This window comes from Dipodomys spectabilis, unplaced genomic scaffold (assembly GCF_019054845.1).
Source record: "Dipodomys spectabilis isolate Male_0828 unplaced genomic scaffold, ASM1905484v1 ptg000454l, whole genome shotgun sequence".
Lineage (NCBI taxonomy): Eukaryota > Metazoa > Chordata > Mammalia > Rodentia > Heteromyidae > Dipodomys > Dipodomys spectabilis.
Window position 1 is genome coordinate 1460346 of NW_024871131.1, and position 5728 is coordinate 1466073.

A 5728-nucleotide genomic window follows, 5' to 3' on the forward strand; every position below is an offset into this window, starting at 1 on the left:
AAGATCAGACCCAGACAAAAAGTTCAAGACCTCAAGTAATTAAATGGACTAGAAGTATGGTAAAAGTAGTTGAGCTTCTTGATGCTATACAACCAGAGTCCTGTCTAGCAAGCAGAAAATCCCTGAATAGAACCCTTCCACCAAAAAGCCTAAATAACTTTATCCTATTTGAACATCTAATTTCAAGGCGACTGACAGATCCGAGATGGTGACATTCTCTTTAAAATTAGCTATTCAAAAGAGACAAAGTTATTTAGGTTTTGAAAAAATTGAAAAGGAAAATGCATGTGATTTTTGTTAGCTCTATAATTCTTGAAAACATAAAATGTACTCAAGTATTTAATATATATCCATATGTGTGCACATGTCCATGTAAGTATGTATATCCATGTATGTATGTATATATGTATGTATATATATACATACAAATGGTTCATCTCTTTTCTGTGTAGCCAATGGTACAAATGAATCTGTATAATCACTACTCAAATGAATGAATAAACAAAGAGAATGAGCAGAGAACTCATATTCAGGAAATTATGGCTAGCCCATAACCCGGGAAATCTTTTACATCAGTTTGCATATTTCTGTGACTGCAGTACAGGGACTATACGACAACAGTGGGATACCAGGCAGATGAATTGAGAAATGAGAGATACAAATGTTAAAAATATTCTTTCTGATGGTTAAGTAGAATTTCTTGTATGTGTGTGTGTGTGTGTGTGTGTGTGTGTGTGTGTGTGTGTGTGTGTGTATTACATTTTTTTATTAATTTTTCTCTTGAGGGTTATCTGGGCAGATTCAATAAGAATGATTGGGCTGAAACCTTTACTATATCCTGGTTTGTAATCTTTCTGGTAAATGACCAGGAGTAGAGTTGTTGGATCATATGGTAGTGGGTAGTCAAAAGAGGCATGAAGGTTTAAAAGGTAGAAGAATGAACAGGAGAAAAGGGGGAAAATGCAGAGATGAATCCATAAATATCCTACAATATTCAGAAGAGTGAAGGAAGAAGTGCATAGATGAGGGGTGGATGAGAATATTGAAAGGGTTGGCATTGATCTAGGTATGTTGTACGCATAAAATGATCTGTTTAATGATAATTCCTATGCTACTTAAAATAATAATTAAAAAATCATGTCCCTAAACTGTTATGCAATTAGAAGCAAAGAAGGAGAATTTGCTCAGATCAACTCCCGGGTCTATAAGTCTTTTTTGTTAGGATAAGTTTTAAAACAACACTAATGATACATATCACTGAAGAAAATTTAATGATTTTCAGCTATTTAAAATAATCATTTTTGGAGATATGGCTCAAGTGGCAAAGTGCTACTTAGTGAGCAAAGCTGTCAGATATTGAATTCAAGTCTCAATCTCGAACAAAAGTACAAACAATCAGTAAAATTCAGGCACTTTCCTGGGCTCTGGTATCTTTAATCCTACCTTTAATCAGAAAGCAGAGATCTGGGGATCTCAGTTCAATGTCAGCTTAGATAGGAACGTCTGTGAGACGCTCATCTCCAATTCACTGCCAAAGAAAGCTGGAGTGGACTCATGGCTCAAGTGGTAAAATGCTAGACTACAGCAAAAAGGTCAGGGGCAGAACCCAATCCTTGTGTTCAAGCCTTAGAATTGAGCATATACATACACAAGGAAGTCAGTCACTCAAGTTCTCAGTCTTCCATTTCCCTAATCCTAACTCAAATCTTGGACAGAACCCTAAAAGCAACCTTGATGATAATAGTAACCCAATCCTAAAATTAATGGAAAATATATCCTAACAGATTCTCATTGTCTTTGAAATGATTTATTTGCACTTTGCTACAAATCCTACAGATTCCCTAACTTGGACTCTGAAATCGTTCCCTATTATGAATCATTAAGCTCGAATCTTCATATCATGAAAACTACCATAGTTTCCACTGATCTTAACTTTTTCTGAACTCCTCTGTCTCCAAAAAGAAGTTGCAGGTTTACTTAAAATCTACTCTAGTTCCTAACCCTAACTATATATCTAAACCTTACTAGAAACCTAACACTAAATTTAACCCTATTGAACCCTGAATAGGAAACTTATGAAAACTCTGGAGTTTTTGTTAAGTTTCAAACTTATTTTACTTGAAAGTGTTAGCAGAAAACTCAGTTTTACCTTAAAGCTTACCCTTCCCTAAGCCTAAGTCTAACCTGAACTAGACAAGCAACCCTAGCCCTAGAACTAATAGCCTCTGGATTCTAAAAGCCATACAAATACATTAGTTTTTATTCATCCTAACTTTGATTCAGCTCATCTCTCAAATAGTTTGTAGTTTTTCTCATTATCTTGCCATTTTTGTAACCCTAACCCTAACTGGAATATTGAGGCTAACCCTCACACTAACCATCCCCTAATCTTAATAATTATTAGCAGTTTCTTACTTCACATTCATCCTAATTCTAACTAGACTTGTTATTCGAAGATTTACTTTCAGTTTGACCCTAAACTTTCCATTTCCCTAATGCTAACACTAACTCCAGCTGGAACTGAAACCTAACTTTCACCCTAACGATAGTCCAATTCTAATGTTTAAGAAAAATACTCTGATTTTATTCATTCTAATGAATACTCCAGTTTGCACTCTGGAAATGAGTTTCAGTTTGCCCTAATTCCCATAAATTTTCTAACTCTTCCTCTGAAGTTATCTTGTTCCCTAACATGAACCTTTATATTATTTGTCCTCACATTCTCTTATCAGGAAAAATACTGTAGCTTCCAATGATCCTACCTTTTCCTGAACCCCTGTGCCCTAAAACAATTTCAGATTTACTTACCATCTATTCCATTAATTAACTCTAATTCTCAACCTAAACCTGGCCTGGAAAACTCTCATTAATCATTACGAGAATGATCACTGAGAAATAAATATAATGATAATGCTCTAGTTACTGTTCAATCTCATATTTTTGCTTCCACTTGTTAGTGAAAACTGAATATTATACTAAAAACTTTCCTATTCATAACACTATTCATAATCAGAACAAAATACTGACCCTAATGTTAATCCAAATTATATGTCAATACTAACACTAACACAAGTACACTAGTTTTCACTCATCCTAACTTGATTCAAATAAGCCTTCCAAAATAGGTTTCAATTTTTTTCCAATATCTTAGTCATTTTCTAACCCTAAACTTAATCTTAACTGGAACATTGAGAATAACCAAAACCCTAATTGCAAGTAGATTTTAATATTAATATCAATACTCTAGTTCACATTCATGCTAATTCCTGACAAGCTTATTCTAAAATTTACCTTCAATTTGACTCTCATTTTTTTCTCCTTCACTCTAATCCCAATCATGTCTAGAATCCTAACCATATCCTTGACACTAATGTTATCTTACTTCTAAAATTTATGAAAAATGGTTGTTTTGTGTTATCCTTACTGAAATTCCACCTGTAATTCTTGAAATAAATTGAAGGTTTTCCTAAACGCTATAGATTTTATCACTCTTAACTCTGAATCTATCTTGTTCCTTAACAGGAATCATTATATCCATTGATCTCAAATCCTGATATTATGAAATACATTGTACTTCCACTATCCAAGCTTTTCCTGAATTCCTACAACCTAAAATAAGTTCAGATTTACTTAACATTTAAAACATTTGTTTTCTTTTTCTTTTTGTCGAACGTGGGGCTTGAACTCTGGGCCTGGGCATGATCCCTGAGCTCTAGGTCATGATCCCTGAGTTTTTTAGCTCTAGTTGTGCACTTTACCACTTGAGCCACAGCACCACTTTTGAGTTTTCTGGTGGTTAATTGGCGATAAAAGTCTCATGGACTTTCTGCCCCGGCAAGCTTTGAACTGCAATCCTCAGAAAACAGCTTTCTGATTAGCTAGGATAATAGGCACGAGAAACTAGTTTAAACAATTTCTTTATCCTATTCTCAACCCCCTTTAACCAGACACCTAATCCTAATCACAATCTAATTTAACCCCAAATAGTTACTGTAAGGAAAATTGTCTAGATTCTATTCAATCACACATTTTTTTTGCTTCTACTTTTTATTGGAAAACTAAATTTTACACTAAAGCGTATCCTTCCCTAAACCTAACGAGAAAAAAATGTAATTCACCCTTTAAGCCAAATTATGTCTGAATGTTTAAAGTAACACAGACACTGGTTTTCATTCATTCTAACCTTGATGCCATTCATTCTTCTTAAAATATGTTACTGTTTTACATCTTTTTATATCTTACATCTTTTTCTCATGCTAACCCCAAATCTAACTGGAACACCTTGCCTAATCCTAAACCTACATATAACCGAATCATAATGTTAATAGCAAGCTTCTATTGCACTTTTATTCTCTTGCTCAACATGTAGGTCTAAATTTTACTTGCATTTTGAGCCTACATTTTTAAGTGTTTTTCTATTTCCTGTCAGGTTTTCTTTTTCTTTATCTTTCTATTTTTTTTTATTTTTTTGTTCAGTCATGGGGCCTAAATTCTAGCATTGGGCGCTCTCCCTCCACTCTTCAGATCAAGGCAAGCGATTTACCACTTGAGCCACAGTGCCACTTATGGTTTTCTAGTGGTTTATTGGAGATATGAGCCTCACAGACTTTCCTGCCTGGGCTGCTTTGAACTCCGATCCTCAGACATCAGCCTCCTGCGTAGCAAGGATTACAAGCGTGAGCCACTGACACCCATCTTTATTATTTTTTTAAATTTTATTTTATTGTAAAGATGCTTTAAAGTCAAATTAGTTACACGAGTAAGGTAATTGGTATATTTCTTGTTGAGCATTGTTAAACACTTCTTTGTTGTTCTCCTACTACCCCACCTCCCTTACTCCTCGTTCCCCATGGTGTAAAGTTCATTTTCAACATAGGGTCTTCTAAGTATCATTGTTGCATCCTGCATTGAACCTATTTCACTAATCCTAATTCTAATTCTGTCTGGGATCTTAAACCTAAACCTAATAACAATGATAGCTCAATACAGAAGTTAACAAAAATATTCAAGTTTTTGTTCATCCTGTTAATCCACTATACAACTTGAATTAATTGCAGTTTAGCTCATTTTTTTCCCAAATTAGATTATATGTGCAAATATAAAGATGAAACTTTATGGGAAATACAGAAGATCTTTGGAAGAAGAAGTAATGAAAAGAAAATAGAGGCAGAGAGTATAATCAGATGCTTTAAACATATTATGGTATTGCCACTTCTGACAATTAATAACCATTAACAAAATACCTAGTATTTTTTAAGAGAGCCATTGATATATCTGGGGAATAAAATACTTGTGTTAGATAAACTTTGTTCATGCATATTTTATATTGTTATTGGTCAATTATTTAACTTAATGAACAAAAATATATCAAATAAGATTCCATGAAAAATACACAAAACAGTTTTTTAGTAATTGAGAAAAAGTTATAGTCATGAATTTTAGGAAACTAAATTTCTATTTCCCTATGAAGCAATGATTTAAGTTTACTAATCTAGTTACTTTAGACATCATAATTGGCATGAAAAACAACTAACTGTACATCTTGTTTCTTGAATGAGTGATGTTTAAACATGGTCTTTCATTCAAATGAATACTTAGGTTTACTTTCAAAATAAATGCAATTTTATCTCCTTTCACAACAAGTACTTACCCTGCAATTAAATGTACTAGTATATTCAGGTATTTAAAAGCTAAAATTTCTATTTTTGATATGTAGTTCTACATATTC